This window comes from Copadichromis virginalis, linkage group LG23 (genome assembly GCF_057382275.1).
Source record: "Copadichromis virginalis isolate Kocher_CV1m ecotype Utaka linkage group LG23, C_Virginalis_male_GT1.1, whole genome shotgun sequence".
Classification (NCBI taxonomy): Eukaryota; Metazoa; Chordata; class Actinopteri; order Cichliformes; family Cichlidae; genus Copadichromis; species Copadichromis virginalis.
This window is the reverse complement of record NC_140639.1, coordinates 30,538,321-30,556,442: the sequence shown is the minus strand read 5'-3', so window position 1 is coordinate 30,556,442 and position 18,122 is coordinate 30,538,321. Positions and strand designations below refer to the sequence as shown.

Sequence of the window (18,122 nt, the reverse complement as noted above, 5' to 3'; positions counted from 1 at the left end):
AATCCGGACTGAAAGCTAAAATTGGACTATAATCTAGCAAAACGTTCAGTATTCATAATGCTACATGGTGCAGGATTTTCACAAGAAGCAAATAAAAGACTTTCATGAGGATTGAATTGGCCTTGCGAGTGGCCTGTATGCAAGCGCTGGAAAAACGCTACTTCTGCTGGTAATCCCGTGGGGATTTCAAATAACATTTTGACCCAGCTTTGGTAAAAAAAACCCACAAAGGAACCGAATACACTGACGTGAGGCCATTATTCTATTGTGTGCCTCAGAAATGCTCCGTTAAATCTATATAAACAATGGCAAGACAGAAAATGTGTTTCAACATGAAAAAAAAACAGCTGTGAAAACTAACGCTTTCCTTTTGTGAATAAACTATTCCTGTCAAGCGCTCGAGCTCTGACAATTGTTCCTCTTGTCAGGCCAATTTCTGCAGAATCAAAAGCAGAAGTGCTTTGCTGCCCTGATTTTATAGGTCTGTGGTTTGATGGACATGCAAATGCAAACTCTTTTTTTAGGGCTACAAATGACTCGTATTTATTTACGCAGTGCTTCTTTCACTTTTCTTGCAATCAAAGTGAAATACGACAAGGACGACTTTGACAAATCTTTAAAATGTCTTCACAAATCATATTTACATATTTTTTGTTCATCTCCTATGGTTTATGTATTTTTTAAAGCACCTGGATCTTGATTTCTAATAAGAGTTTTCAGATGTATTTTTTGGGCCACCTGACACCACTAAATTCAAGAGAAAGGAGAAACTGGGACTCATATATATACAAAACAGATGGATAAATAGAACCAGAGGCCTGAAGATTGATGCATTTGACTTTGGAGTGAACATTTATTTGCTTCAGTGCCCATACAACAGAAAAGCTTGGACATCAGAATCAAGAATGAACAGATGTGTCCAACATGATTTCATTTTACCGATAACAATGTTTCAAACAGTCACGATGGTACCGTACCTCATTTCACTGTATATAACCCTCATCTGCATGATGTAAGAGACTGCATCAGTCTCTTACATCATTGTGAAGGAATTTTGGTCCAATCCTCTTTAGAGCATTTATTCATACAAAATGTATTATTCAGGTCATTTAGATTTGTAGGTGGTCTTTTATTTACTTCTTTAGGTCCCACCACAGCATTTCACTTAGGTTAAAGTCTGGACTTTCAGTTTCAACCATTTTATTGTAGATTTGCTGCTCTGCTTAGCATCATTGCACTGCTGTGTGACCTAATTTGAGCCAAGATTTAGATTCACATTTGACTCTAGAATACGTTGGTATACAGAGGAGTTCATGCCCAGGGTGCCCAGGTGCTGTGGCTACTAAATAAGCATTAATCATCCACCACTGTGCTTGACAGCAGCTATGACGTGTTTGGTTTTCACCTAAGTGGCCAAACATCTCCACTTTGGTTCCGTCTGTCCAAAGGACATTGCTCCAGAAGTCTTGTGGTTTGTTTAGATAAAGCAAACCTGACCCATGCTTCATGTTCTTTGTAGCATTCCAGGCAAACCACACTTATTCAGCCTTTTTCTAATGCTACTGTTATGAACTTTAACATCACAACAACGTGTTAACTGGGAGCTGTAGTCTGAGTTGTAGCTCTGTAATTGTCTTTGTCACTGCAGAACGATGGACTTTAAATGCACTCATAATTCTTCCCTGACTGATAGGCAGCAATAATTCCTTCTCTAAGGTCAATACTGATGTCTTTCCTCCTCAGCACTGTGTTAGCACACACCTGTAAGCTACACGTGTGCACCCTCTGCAAACGTTCTGCTTTTATAGAGGTGCTCACACGTGCTGATGATCAATTAATTAACTGCTACCTATCCTCATAATTTCAATGGAAGCAGTAAAGGTGTACTTAGTTTTTCACTGTAGCTTGCCATCGCCAGTGTATGAATGTGTGTGTGAATGGGTGAATGACTGAATGTAGTGTGAAGCGCTTTGGGGTCCTTAGCGACTAGAAAAGCGCTATACAAATGCAGGCCATTTACCATTTTACCATTTCACAGGACTTCAAAGATTCTATTACTCTCAGTCATATATTTTTGCACAAACCATACCAAACTACTAGAAGTTCCCTTTAAATTCCTCTTTGTTTTTGCATGTTTTGCCACTGCATGTACTCTCCTTTGCTAAAATATGCGGTTATATCTGTCTAACTAACTGACATGCATCAGTCAGTGTCCACGTAAATGCGGCACGCTTTGCTAATCTTCCACAAGCAGCTGCATTGGCATGCTGGTAAACAGCAGAGGCCTTGATGACTTTATCAAGAGTATATGGTGAGCGCTGTCGGGAACATGTAGTGTGCCCTGCTCTGGCCCCTGTCATGCAATCACCTGAGGGCTGTCATCTTGTCATTCAGTGAAAGGAGAGCGGAGGAAGAGCAGGCTTTTCTTCGTCACAAGGGAATGACAGCTTCATGGTGCAAGCATGTTTATCAGGCATCTCAATCCGTTTCACAAGCCTGTATTTACGCTGTACTTTGACTACCACTGTAACTGCTCCGCTGTGGTCCTGACTAGTCACAGTAAGTGATTAATCATGTCTGGAGCAGCTTATTGGAGCTTTGGAACATTTACTCCTCTATTTTGCTTCTGCTGGGCAGTTGACGACTATAGGTGAAAATCAATTAAGTGCACTACCTGAAATCCACTGAGTTAGAATAAGTGAACCAGTGAGTTGCAGTACTGTTGTTGATGTCTGTGGTTTAAGCTTTGAATTCAGGTCCATGAACCACCTAAAGTATCTTTGTGGCCTTTTGTTGTATTGTTTGTATAGTATTTATGGGTTTGTGTTTTCTACTTCTTTTTATTTTTATTTCATTTTGACTTTATGTTTTGAATTTAGTTTAGTTTCCAAATTAAATTTTCTTATTTCAATTCAGTGTTTTTCAGAGTTATTGTATGGAGGGCATATGTCAGAGGCAGGACTGAGAAAAAACAGTAGGTAAAATCAGAGGTAACACAAAAAATAAACACAGAAACATCCACAGCCTTTTGAAAGCTGTTGACTCACAGGTTTGTTTCCATTCAGAGTCTCAATAAACATGTTTATCAATGTGTCATCAGTCAAGGTGTCATAAACTATACTACCTCTATCTTTTTATTTTAGTTTAATTCATTTTCCAACTCACAAAATTATTTCAGTTAATTTGCTTTTTTTTTTTTAGTCTAGCTTTTTTTTAATTTTTGGTTTAGTTTTAGGCAACTATAATGTAAATTCTTTCCTATCTATTATCAAATTATAAAGATACTTCATGCACCATGCATGAAGAAATGCATTGTGGGTAAGCAAAAGCACAGGCTGGAAGGATACTGGATCAATCCCATCACATCTGAAGGAGAAGATCAATGCTATCTCCACTTCTCTGTCTTCTCTTGATGAAAAGTCTGCTTTGCATGTTGAAAGGTCACCAAACTCCTCCTCCTTCTCTTTTTTCTCCCTTCTTTTCTAAACGAGGACCATCTAAAAGGTACGGGAGGAAAATAGTAAAAACGACTGAAGTCCAGACAACACGATGAGGACGTGCTATATTTATCAATTAGCCCACCAACTGCACCTACTGCATTTGCATAATTTCATCCGATTACAGCGTGAGCACAGTCGAGGTAAAGGAAATACTCGGTGTAATCATGTCCATCATGTGTTAACATCCAGATAACATCCAGCACACCTGGATACAGGCTGATGTGTAGGTTTAAATCAAGGTTTTAGCTTTATAGAAGCTAAATTTCGCTTCTTCCACAACGAGCTACCAAAATGAGGCATGTGCTGCCACCGGTGTGTTTACAAGATCTGGTCTGCTTGTAATTAGAAGGCATTAAATTAAAACAAACAAAATGCCCCAAATGCAGCAAATTAAAAACTGAAAATTTGTTCTGTGTGATCAAACATGCACTCATTCCAATTCTCTAATTCTACCGCCATCTCGATATTTGAGCAAGTTAATTTATTCTCTAAGAAGAGGATCAACAAAACATTAGACCAACGCTACCCACACAGAGGTGTTGGAGCACATGAATGATGAAATTGCTGAAAAATGGGGACGCTTGCTATTAGGATCCAAACAAAAACCTGCTTCACAGGTACTGCAACTGGCAGCTGCGAAAGAGATTTTTTTCCCTTTGATCACGTCGAAAGGGTTGAAAAAGCTTGAAAGGTCTCACAAAAAAACAAGCTAAACGTGTTTTTAATATTCAAAAAATGTAAACAGCTCCTCAGTTGGGGGTTTTGGAAGTTATTGAGAGATAATGAAAGGAATTTGTTCTCCAAGTGATGACATCCAGAGGACACTTATTCCACCTAGATCTAACCCCCCCCCAACAACTCAAAGATGAAATTAAATATTAAAAATAGCTTCAGGACTCATTAAACTGCTGCTTTTTGATGAAGAACAGCGGTAAAGCAGGTAGACTTGCCTTTTTAAAAAAAAAAACATACTGTGGATAGGGAATTCTAATCAAAACAAGGCATCAGTGCAGAAATGAAGCAATGCTTCTGTTCTGTAGTCTTTTTTTAAAGATCAGTTACACTAACAGCACCAGTGTGTATTACTATGAAGAAAAATACATCGGTACATCTACAGTTCCATAGTGTCTGATCTATGTGCTATCTCATGTTGTCTATGTACTGTTTCTCCTAAAAACAAAGAAAAAAATCAATGAAAATCTCCTTTTTTTGTCTGTAAAATCAACACAATATGGAGTGCACGCACACACACATTTTAGGTGCAGAGAGCTTTTCAGGGATAAAAATGGCCTAAGCAATAATCAAACACTATGAGTCCTTTCCAATAGTTCTGACTCTGCGAGTGAGATGAGCAAGCATCTGGCTGACATGATAACCATTGATTTCCAAGCCAATAGATCTCTATTCTCCAGTGTGTGCCCTCCTCCCCTCTCTTTTCCTATGCAATACGCTCCCACATCAGCGGGCCTTGTTGAAACAGGCCTGTTAATGAGACAAACTGCCAAGCAAGGAGACTTCAAAAGAGCAAATCAGCAACAGGGTTTAAGCATCCAAAAAGAATCTGGCAAGCTTTATGAATTCTTCATGTATTAGTCATATGCTTGAAACTTCAGAGGCTTGGGCGAGATAATGCGAGGTTCACAGACATGCCCACCAATGTGAGAATACATGAAAACATATTTAAAGATGACTCATTTTAAATGCAGGAGCTGGAGGACTTGTTTTCTGTTAGCCCTCTAATTAGCTTCAATAAAGTCAGGATAGCCCGTGTTTAGAAGTTGTGAAATCTTCTTGGTTAATGTCATGACTCTATTACACCTACTACAAATTAAGTGAGTCAGTGTTTTGAGACGAGACCCCTGCTGGGTTCTCTATTCAGGATTTGTTTCGTTTTCTAGATTAACACACAAGTTGGAGCCAAACCAGCCCTGATTTACAACTGGGAATGTAATGTAACAGAGATGGGTATTTATATTCCCTTATTGCACGCGAAGCAGTTTTGATTGATGTTGCTGCAAAATCATGTAAGAGATCCTGAAGGACACAGCCAGTAGTTTCACTGACAGCTCAAAGGGAGAAAATTGTGGGGCTTCGTGTTTGAGTGAGCGAACCCACAATTAATTGGATTTGTTGAGGAAGAATGCAGGCAAAAAAAATCAGGAAGTTATTTCCATTTTACATCATCATCGGTTGCTATAGAAACTGGCTGCTGTGGCTATTGGGTCAGAGATGAATGAAAATCTGTGTTAAAGTGTTAAAAACGAATACAAGTGGCAGATGACAGTGCCGAACACTACAATCTGAACCAACTAATCCAAAAATTATTGGAAAGTGGAATTATTGGAAAGAAGTTTTTTGAAAATGTACTTATTTTCTTGCTGTGCATTTTGTAATTTATGGTTTATAAAAGTAGACACTAAATTCAGTGACTGAATGTGTTCACAGGTCACAAATCAAGCCAGAAGGGGGGTCATTGTCCCATAAACATGAATATATTTAAAATCATTTTTGAAGCTAGATGAGCTAGAGGAGGAACCATGCAGATTTCATCTTCAAACTTGACATCTGTCCCTCATATACATTCTACAGTCTGGCTCCATTCAAGGGCAACAAAATCTGTCTACCACAACCTATTAAGCTAACTAGCTTAGTAGCCCCTTAAAGCTACTTCCTTATTCATTAGAGCTCACCACAGTACATAGTTCCACATACACCTCCTCCTGTAGATTTATTCGCAGATTTGTGTTAGGTGAATGTGTTAACCACTACAATACAGGCCCGCTTTGTCGTGCTTATACTTACTGAACCTAGCAGTACTGGACTTTCTCTGGGTTTTAACATATTGTCTTAAATTTGTCTTAAGTTCACATAAGACCAGAGATGGGCAGCAATGCGTTACTTGTAACGTGTTACTGTAATCTGATTACTTTTTCAAGTAACGAGTAAAGTAAGGGATTACTATTGAAAAAACGGTAATTAGATTACCGTTACTTTCCCGTAGGAACGCTGCGTTACTAAAACCGTGATTTTTTGCGAGAATGTCTCACGACAGTGACGTAAGCGAGTGCGCCGTTAGTAACAACAGTTGTGTGCAGATCAACAATGGATCACATATCGATTGTGGGAGAGAGTATGAGTGTGCAGTGTTTAAAGCGTGGAAGTACTGACCTTACTTTGAGTTTGATTCCATAAAAAGTGACAAAAACATTAGCGTCCGTTGTGCGTGGGAACAAAACTTCTTTTTACAGCAAAAAAACCCCTAAACTTCCAAGCAAGCACCGAGTGCGCTACCACGTAATGGGAAACTCACAGAGAAAGTCGCGGATTTTTCAACTGACCGCGGCACACCTGCACCAGGGTAAACCTCCGCCTACCCCCAGTCCTGCTTTACAGGTGAAAATAGAGCAACAGAACCGCTGAGTGTTTGACTTTATTTATTTTCTGCTGTGTTTTACTTGCATCTATTTGAAAGAGTGAGTGTAAACACAAAAAATATTTTATGTGCTGGAATGTGCAGAAAATAGCTTTAAATGTTAAACTAATTTCTTCCAGTCAGAGAATGTTGCATATAATTACATTTTTGCTTGATGCATAAAGTTAAAAGATTAAAACTAATAAAACAAGTTTTAAAAATGGACTTTTCCATTTGATTACATTTTGTATGATGGATTATGTAGAAAAAGTAGAATTGGGCTGAAAGATCTATAGCTTTATCACCTATTCAGGTTGTAAATCGGGTTTTTAAAAAGTAACTAAGTAACTAAGTAATTAATTACTTTTGAAAATAAGTAATCAGTAAAGTAACGGGATTACTTTGGGGGGAAGTAATCAGTAATTAGTTACTGATTACTTTTTTTCAAGTAATTTGACCAACACTGCTTAAGACACATATTGTAACATTTAGTGTAAATAGATGGTGCAAACTTTTGCTCACCACCAGGGGTCAGCATTTTTCCAGGGGTATGGTATTTATTTTTCGATTTTTCCTGCTGTTCTTTTATATTTGACATGTCTTATTGTTATCCTACTGCTCAAAAGGCTTTGCCTTTTCCCATGCTGCCAAATATAATAATGCACAGCAGTTATGATGTGTTAATAATGACTTAACAGGCTGATGTTCCCCATCTTGGCTCTATATTTAAGTTTAGTTGATATCTATTCAACAAAGTATATGCATGTTATGGAAGTTCCTTTAAATTTTGGTAACAGCTTTAGCTCATTTTGGAAGGCTGCAAACTACTTTTAACCGCAATAAATTATAGTAAGTGAATTTCACAAACCATGACAGAAAGCAACAAACAAAAGTAACAAATGGTGAAAATGTGCCAAGGAAATTACAAAAATGGAACTCAAACTGTTATGCAACTGTGCTTTATATTTTCATTTGAAAAACAGCATGAATGGTTTTACAACTTTGTTAGTTTGTAAGTAACTTTCTGTTCTATTGAATCTTTTCAGAATTTTTCTTTAAATTATGTTAAATATAGTCAATAAAAAGCTTCCTTGACTCATATGTGGATACTTTTGAGATCACTTCCTGAAATGTTCTACATTCTTCTAGTCACCAAGCTGTTTTTGCCCTCAGGTTGATTAGCCATTCAGCAGGTAGCCTCCTTCTCTCGATACACCATCATCTTCATCTATGGTCTGCTTTGATGATACGCTGGAGACTGGGAGCTGCAGCAGGTCAGCAGAGCTTCATTCGCTGCATGCTTGCGGGGAAGAAACCACTCTTTTATCAACTGACACATGAATATTTATGACTTCACATTGGTAGGGGAGTATACAGTAAGTTATTTCAGCTCTGCTTCTCGAAAAGAAAATGTTGTTCTGCATCACTGGCTAAAGTAATGTCTGTTAACATGTTGCTGAAATAGAGTAGACACTTCTTCTGACGTGCTAAATCAAAAGAACAGCATGACGTATTGTTGCTGCATGCTGAATATAAAAGCGCAACGCCCAACTTGAAGATGGTTATCAAGTTCAATTCTACTTCACAATAAAAATTAACTAAAAAGACAATGCGGCATTCAATCAGCCAATCATCTCAGCTGGTAACTGGATGTGCAGAAACCAATTCAGGAATAAAATTTACAATTTTGTGCAGAAACTATAAAAAAATATTGTTTGACTGCTTTTTTAACAAAATGCACTAATTCAAGAGGCAATCTCACATATACATAAAATGACTCAATGAAATAATCAACATTATTTTGGGACAAAACACGCTAAATACTCTTTTTCCTGAGCATGCCTGCACTGTGCTGGAAACCTTTGTTTTTGTTTCCTTGACAATGTCACTAAATAAGATGCTTCTGCTGGCAAAGTCTATATAATAAAGTTGGCAATGTTCCCTCTAATTTTTCATGTGTCTGAGCAACACACAAACTCCCTGAGCGGTCCCTTGGACCACTGTGAGCAACAGCAGACGTGTGCACTGTGGTCACGCCAGCATCGAATCCATCCAAGTTACATGGTTTATTAAAACAATCAAATTACAGCATTTACATTTATGTTAGACTACTTTTAATTAACTGCTTTAGCCCACTTACAATGAAAAATTAAAAAAAAATCTTATTCATGACCTGTGTAGTATGTTAACACTATTGGAAGTAAAAATAACTTGAACTCCAAGTTTGAAAACACAACTTTCTTTTTTCTTTTTTAAATAAATAAATAAATCCGCACATCCTCCTCAGACACAGTGGACGTCAGTGCGCACACTGTGTCTGAGGAGGATGTGCGGAAGTGCTTCAGGAAGGTGAACGCACGCAAAGCTACTGGTCCGGACGGGATTCCCGGCCGCGTCCTCAGGTCATGCGCGGCTCAGCTGGCTGGAGTGTTCACGCACATCTTCAACCTTTCCCTCTCTCTGTCTGTAGTCCCAGCCTGCTTCAAAATGGCCACCATCGTCCCTGTACCCAAATCCTCCACCATCTCCTCATTGAACGACTGGCGACCTGTAGCCCTGACCCCCATCGTAAGCAAATGCTTTGAGAAGCTGGTCAGGGACTTCATCTGGTCTGCACTACCCGACTCACTGGACCCTCTACAGTTTGCATACCGCCACAACAGGTCCACTGATGATGCCATAGCCCTGACACTACACACTGCCCTGTCACACCTGGAGAAGAGAGACACGTATGTGAGGATGCTGTTTGTAGATTACAGCTCAGCATTCAATACCATCGTTCCCTCGAAGCTGGACAGGAAACTGCAGGATCTAGGACTGAGCAGCTCCCTCTGCAGCTGGATCCTTAGCTTCCTGTCTGACAGACGCCAGGTGGTCAGACTGGGCAGCATCACCTCATCCCCCATCACACTGAACACTGGTGCTCCACAGGGGTGTGTACTGAGCCCTCTCCTGTACTCACTCTACACCTACGACTGCACAGCCACTAACAGCTCCAACATCATTGTGAAGTTTGCGGACGACACTACAGTGGTGGGTCTTATCACCAACGGTGATGAGACGGCTTACAGGGAGGAGGTCAGCGCCCTGACCCACTGGTGTCAAGACAACCATCTCACCCTCAACGTCGCAAAGACAAAGGAGTTGATAGTGGACTTCCGGAGGTGGAGAGAAGTACACACCCCCATCACCATCAACGGCGCTGCTGTGGAGAGAGTGAGCAGCTTCCGGTTCCTTGGAGTACATCTGGCTGAGGATCTTACGTGGTCAGTACACACAAACAAAACAGTGAAGAAGGCGCAGCAGCGCCTCTTCTTTCTCAGGAGACTGAAAAGATTCGGCATGAGCCCCCGCATCCTCAGGACCTTCTATCACTGTGCCATTGAGAGCATCCTCACTGGATGCATCACCACCTGGTATGGCAACAGCACCGCCTACAACTGCAAAGCTCTCCAGCGAGTAGTGCGGTGCTCTGAACGGATAATTGGAGGTGAGCTTCCCTCCCTCCAAGACATCTACAGGAAGCGCTGCCTGAGGAAAGCGGGGAGGATCATCAAGGACTCCAGTCACCCCAGCCATAAACTGTTCAGACTGCTTCCATCAGGAAGGAGGTTCTGCAGCATCCGGTCCCGTACCAGCAGACTGAGAGACAGCTTTTTCCATCAGGCCATCAGACTGCTGAACACGTCATAGACACCTCAGCTTCACTACTGGAACTTCAACATTATGCACTCCACACTGTATATAAATGCCACTTGTTTTGCACATATTCAACTCTGTATATTTTATATATTTTATTATTATTATTATTATTATTTTTTTTTTACTATTTAATTTGTAAAAATGTGTATACACACACACACACACACACACACACACACACGTAGGAAAATATTTAGTATACACATCCAGAAATGCATACACTATTATATATTGTACATATATTTATTAGTTTCAGGTTGGCCATTCTTGTATTTTGCTCGTTTGTGTTATTGTGTTTGCACATCTCTGTTGCTTGTGGGGCTCGCACACAAGAATTTCACTCGCATGTGCTGTGCCAGTGTGCCTGCACATGTGATGTGACAATAAAAGTGATTTGATTTGATTTGATTTGATTTAAAGCTCTGACTTGTATTATGAGTATGAGTCTGTGGTCTGGGAGAGAGTCCTGTAACTCTGTCTGCAAAATACAGTATATAAGGACCAATGTTGGGCAATTAATTATATAGTTACTTCCTCAAAAAATTAACTGAGTTATGCAAACAACAAAGTTTTTTGCAGCTGTTTACCTAAAAATGCGGCCAAGGCGTTTTTTTTAAAATAAACATTTCAAACTATTTACAGAACAATCAGCTGTTCTGCATCAAAGTTGATGCCACACAAATCATTTGTGCCACTCCAAAAAATAATTTCTGTCCACAAAAAGGAGAACAACAGCCTGATACCTGCAGGCCTGACAACAGCAGATGTATCACTCCTGTAACACCTGTAACACTCAGCAGTCGCCTCATTGTTCTGACACACACAACAAAACTATTGACTACACTACACACTAACTACACAAGATTCGCACTAAACGTCACAAATCTCTCACATCTCTAAACACCGCCGTCACTCCTAAAACGTCCCCCTTCCTAAACAATAAATGCCATGTTGCCATATCATTTTTTGATTGGTCCACATGGTACATTTTTCCACCAATAGGAAAAGGTGGGTTTTTTTTGGTGTTGTTTTTGCTCACAGGCCGAGAGTGCTTTCGAGCGTTTTCCTTATAAAACGCCATTTTTACGGTTTCTTCCCGCAGTAAATATAAACAATGATAACATTCAGGAAGAAAACCAAACATTGCATATATTTTAACTCTGGTTTTACATGGCCGATCAACACAATTTAAAAACTGGTATAAAGTCCACACTTTTTCCGTTAATTGTTCCGTCTGTCCTGCTCACATCTCCAATGGTCGTACACGTTGTGATTAACGTGGCTTCACTCCACATCAGCCACACCGCTTTGCTAGCTAAAACACCGGTGTCGGCACATAAGAACGCTGTCATAGCCTGTCAGCGACGTTGATTAGCTACATATATACGAATGTGAATCACATTACTGGTGGGACTATGGGATAAGGTGGCATCATTCTAATCCCATATGGGAGCAGCCAGTCACTTACTGACTAACACTGCCAAACAGAATTGTTAAAGTTTTAATTTTAATTTCAATTCAGGTTTGATTTTTTTTTCTTTGCGCAACATAAATTTTCTGTGTGCAGAGACCGTGCCAGCAGTGCGCAATTGCGCACGCGCGCACCTTAGAGGGAACATTGTTGGCAAGGTATTTGGAGGTTGGCCTAAGGGCTTTTAAAACTTATTTCAAACATGAAGTGTTGTGCTGAATTCATCCCTCTTTAAACTGAGCTGTTATTCATTCAGAAAAATATTCTGATTAAGGAAATGTAAAGCTTAAATGAATGGATTATAAGATTTACTTTGATGGATACGCATTGATACAATTTTGAAATTATACACGTTGAAAACGTAAACATTGCCATCCTTTTTCCCAATTTTCCTGTCTGAATACAGCAAAGTAATGTGTGAAACCTCATTCTGAGGTCTCAGGTTGAGCATTTCAGCCATATTGTTGTAATTTAGTAACATTCCATCAGGGAATGGAAAAATGGTTAGCTCTGATTTACTATATTTGATGGGAGTTGTACAGCATGTTTGGATTTCATCTTACAGTTTCTGTTTATTTCATCTTATAGTGTCTGTTGATTGTGTCCTATTAGCAAAGACTGGCACTTGTGAAAATTGTGAGGTCAGTTGCTAAAGTTGTTTGCATATGAGCATTATGAATTGACCTTTGGTCTTTGATGGCAGACTAATTGTAAATAAGTGTACCACACAGGCTGCCACTGGTTTCACTTTTTCCTGCTCCTTTTTTCAGAGAGACCGCTCATAACTTGCTGCAAAAATACATCGCTTTATTCAAGTAGTTTATGACCTAGAATGGTTGTGAAGCAGAATTCAGAATTCAAGGTGAAACTTGCACATGCAACAGAGTGAAAGGTGTTAAAAAATGAACCATAGCAAGAAATGGGATGAAACTAGCTAGTATGACATTTCAAAAAGCAGTTCAAGTGAAGTTTTATATAGATGTGTCCAGATTTAGCTTCTTTTCATTGTTGGCTGTAACTATATCTTGGATAAGAATCAACGTCCAGTCTTATTTGGGCACAAATGAGTGTTTCAAGTTTTCCATGTTACACTGATAGAAATTAGGATGAATCCAAACATGCCCTGTAGCTGTATCAGTTTAGTTCTTCATAATTTCTTCTTCTCCTTTTTTCAGAATTCTATAAACACAGAAGAACTGTGTTTCTACCTTTTTTCGCCACAGTTTGTGTCTTACTATGCTGCCAAATCCCCAGGCGTCACAACAGGAAACCGTTTACAGTCTGTAGCTGACAGATAAAACATGTACCCTGTTGTACTCATTGACACACCTGAGGCCCCTAGCAATCTACTTAATCTCCATCTGGTTGTGTTGTCTGACCAATGCAAGGTGTCAATACAGTAGATCTTCTAGCTGCCCCTGTGGCTTACTTTGGAAAATCTTGGCACGAATAGTACTTCTTGCTCTAATTTGGTTTCACAGTTGCAAAGGAAGGGACTAATCCTAGTCAACACTACTGAAGTGTAATGCTCTACAAATGAAAGGCAGTGTTTTGGGGATCAAATAAGACTCAAGTTCTAGCCTCTTCCCCAGCCTACAAAAATAGCTCTTCAGATGAGATGTAGCTTAAGGGGTTGAAATGGAAATAACTGGAATGCACAGGTTTGCTTGTTCAAATAACTGAGAGTAAAAGCTATGGTATGGGTGCAATATGGCTTTCCATAGTTGAACTGCACAGTGCCTCGTACACTTTAGAAAACTCCTTAGGGACTATTTACACCATCAGGAAGAAAGAAAACGTGGATGTAAGTCAGATAGAGATGTCAGAGGAACCATAAGGCAGCACATCCACTGCTTTGTTCTTGGATACTTTGCATACTAACATAGATTTGTTGAAAAGAAGCAGAGCAGCAGTTTTTCAGATCTCTAAGTATTACTGTGAAGAGCTGAGTGGATGACATGTTCACTTTCTACAGAAAAAAGATGGGGAGCTTATACTATTTGTCTGCCCCATGACACTAGGTGACATTTAAGCAAATGCCCTCTCAATCTTTTCTACCTTCAGACCAACTCTTTTATGCTAGAGGCTTAACTACAAGTCTCTCTGAACCACTGCTATCTCAGAACTAAATACCATGATGGCAGTTTGAGAAGTTGTGCAAGAAAAACATCAGTTTGCAGTAGTAGATCTTCTACACTACTTGGAGGCCATGCAGCTGTAAACACACAATGGTTTGATTATACAACCTGCTGAGACAGAGAGCAGAATTAATATTTACTGAGGCAGGAGGGGTTTAAGTGACCCAGCGAATGTACTGTTTTTCCCAGCTTTGTTTTGGTTTCCACAAATTTATGAATTAAGTACCTAGCTATTTAGGCCTTTTGTTTGTCATTTGCCAGTAGGTAAATTTATTGTTTGAAGCTGGTCAGTTTATGTACAAAGGTCATAACAGACTTTAAACAGACACAAACAACTGTGGAATAAAAGCAGCACTACCACACACACTTTTCCTGGTGTGAGGAGTGACTGGCAGTGAGATAGAAAGAGAGCAGCGAATGTTTTAGCTTGCTATAATTGGGGAACATAAGTGGACAGGTATCAGCTGAGCAACCGAAGCTTAACTAGATTAATGACTGCACCTTTATAGCAAATGTGCACCTTTGGGGTGTATGTGAGACCAGTCTATGTAGACCCACGAGCCCCACAGTGGGCCCCTTACTTTTAAGAAATGTGGGACATATGTTGGCCTCACATGGTGGGGCTGTGTGGACAGGACAAATCCACAGTTACTTCATGCAGGCTTCACAGCAGTTTTTTTTAATTTGGATCCCCACAAGGGTTTTCTGAGTTCAAGCACACCTGCTTGAGGCCCAAATGGGAAAAAAAGAATTTGCCCCTAACCACATATCCCCAGAGTTCACGCAGAGTTGCCCAATGTGTACCAGCATAGGCATGTTTGGTGGTTTTCTTTCCCACTGCTTATGGCCAACAGTGGTCAGTTTAGTCCAAACTGCCAATAATAGCAGATGGTTTACAACCCAGCTCTGCACCAGAGAGAGTAAAGTAACATTTGAGCCCCATTTGACAGTACTTTGGATTTTGGTCAGTTCGTGGCACCAAGAGGAAAAGAAGTACTGCTTGTATAGTGAAATCAATTCTTAAGTGCTATAAACCTGCATTCCTTCTAATGACCAGCAAGTAGCGACTCCTCAGGTTAGCTTAATCACTAGTTCAAAATCTTTCTATTGATGAAAGAGCAGTCCTCACTCCTCACATACCCGTTCAATAAAATGAATGTGACTTGACGATTTAAAATGGTAGACAACATCTTAATGGAGGACATATCATTGTTCGTGCCCACTTTTACAGTTTATATCGTGAATGAGCAGTTGCATCAGAATCATCCAGTTTTATTTCCTAACTTCCAGGTGGACAGCTTTAAGGGAACATTTCGAGTGCTCAGAAAAAAAGGAGACAAAGGCGCTGGTGTAACAGATGTCCCCTAGTCTAGTGGTACCGTACCAAAACTCATTAGTTTCAAGAAGACTTATTTAGCTCTAAGTGCTTTATATATTTCATGAGGACCAAATGGTGCAGCTTTTGTCTCACTCATGCAAAATGTTAAAAGTCTTCACAGACTTGCAGAATAAGTCTCTTGGAGGCAAAGTGAAGTTCACTTTAATGCATCTCCCTCTGGGTGTGGCTCCCTTACGGAGTTAGGATGCTTAGCGAGGTCTGGTCGCCTCAGCACCACATGGCGAGTGTTGTGTCGCTGCAATAATAGGTCGTGCCTCATTGAGCAAGCTTATTGGATCTTCCTCAGAAGTGAGGTAAGTGGTGTGCTAAATTGAATGCAATTCATAGTTTTTGGCGGAGGCTTGATCTGCTATTACATTAGGAGTGAGAGAATTACATAGGCAGAGACAATACTGCAGCTGTTCAACCGTTACAAGATGCTTGTGGCCGTAGTAAAATCACATTTCAATCACCTCAACAGTCTCAGGTGACTCACGGTAGATGAGGACAAATGAGAAAATTAATATGACATCCTTTGATTTTTGGGGCCACAGAGCCCGAAGGCATCGCTAATTAAAATTTTCAATCATACTAAAGAACAGAGAGAATTACAAACTAAAACCACACCCCATAGTAGCCAGTAGACCAGCTAGTAAGTATTTATAATTCACTGAAACTGAATCTGTCAGAGCTGACAGCTCTTTTCTGATACTACAACTACAGGTCCATGCATTCAACCTGAATTTCCATATGAGTTGCTGCACGACTGTAGGAGCTGTTTCAGAGTCACTGCCTTCACTCTGCAGATGATCAAAACTCTGCAAACACTCAGTGAAATATGTCAGCTTCATGCTATAATACTCTACTAATCTTAAGTAACTGTTAACAAACTGACAGCTTACAGGATGCAGCTATTTTACCCCCAGTCTCCAGACTTAACAACAACAAACTAGAAAACAAAAAAATTAAAGGAACCAAATTAGTGCTAATTAATTATACGAATGATACCTTGTTATATTTTATCTTTTTCTGCAGTCACAGAGAAACGGTACTGCTAAACTAACCTTGATCATGTATTATGTTTTTAACCTTGGGCACCTGCAACCCTTAAGGTTTTGTAAGTCCAAAAATGAAAAGAATGAAAGGCGTTGAATTTTGAGAACAACAACAACAATACTGCAGAGAGGAAATTCATACCTTAATGTATGCTAATCTATTGATACTATGTGTGCAGGAGCATGGTCTGCAAATCTGCAAAGCTGAGTTTGTAGTCAGTACCGGTACAATGTTGGCTAATAGCTATAAAACAAAAGTGGTTGGTGGTTCAGTTCCTGGCTCCTTTAGTCTCCAAGTCAAAGTATTGGATACACATTAAAGTATTGGTTAACATTAAAGCACTTGTGTGAATGGTTGAATGAGGCTTGCAGTAAGCAAGCACTTAGAAAAGCACTAAATAAGTACCAGTCCAAATATGATGTCAAGTCACCCGCAGCACAGATGCCCAGCAGTCTAATAATACTGGTGATTTAGTTTTTTTGATTTTTGCACTATCTAAGAGAATCCTCTGAGATTCAAATGAGACATCTCTGTCCCATTTGAATTCGTCTTCCTCCCCTCAACCGGTAGGATGAGAGAGGGTATGTCATCTGAATGTGATACAGGTCTCGTTGTTGATGGCAGTTTTGAGTAACTAAGTAACTGTCGTCACTAGGGATGGGTACTGGTGTCCGGTGCCATGATGGCACCGGTTCTGACATAAACGGTAGTAACCAGACCGAAAAGCAGCGCACATTTCGGTGCTTTATTTCGGTGCTTTTTTTTCCTGAGCTGTGATACACTTCTAGCCAATCATTTTACGTTTCCGAGGATAGTAGGCGGGGCCAGGTACATACGTTCTGTTAGAGCAGAGCTACAGATTAAAAATGTCCAAGGCTAAGCGGTTAAAAGTCTGGCTGTACTTCACAGCAAAATATGCAAACTCAGCAGCCTGCAACAAGTGCTTTAAGCTGATACTGTGATACTGTCAAAGGAGGTAACACCTCAAATCCGATGAAACACCTGGCAACGCATAGCGTTTTTTTTAAAAGCCCAGAAATGCGCCGTATTTGATAGCTTGCTGCGAGACCTCACACCGAGCACATCTACTGCGGGTGGGTTGCCTGTTATGCAACATCCCCCAAAAACACGAAGAGGAGAGTCCTGGCCCCTAGCCCTGCCAGTGTAGCAGAAATGATGACGGATGATGGTGGCAGCAGCCGTTCTTCTCTGCGTGAGTAGATAATTTACGTTGAGTAGGCTAACCACGTTATTACATTAATGCATGTAAGGTGAACTAGCAAACACCTTAGTAGTTACATGCGGCTGTCCTCTTGTTTGATGGCAGATACTCCCTTCACCCTGGCCAAAAAGGCTAAAATGACCAAAGAAAAAGTGGAAAACAGTTAAACATGAGAGGTTTAGGACAAAGTTTGTGTTTTTTCCATTGTTTAAGCACTGCTTCCAGCCAAGAGTGATACCATAT

At 40.0% G+C, this 18,122-nt stretch overlaps 1 protein-coding gene across 2 annotated transcripts in view; it reads right to left on the bottom strand.

Annotated features, from left to right (window-relative positions):
* The window catches only part of ncam2a (neural cell adhesion molecule 2a), a 468,276-nt gene that overhangs the window by 112,516 nt on the left and 337,638 nt on the right, over positions 1-18,122 (bottom strand). The gene's annotated exons all lie outside the window — the stretch shown is intronic.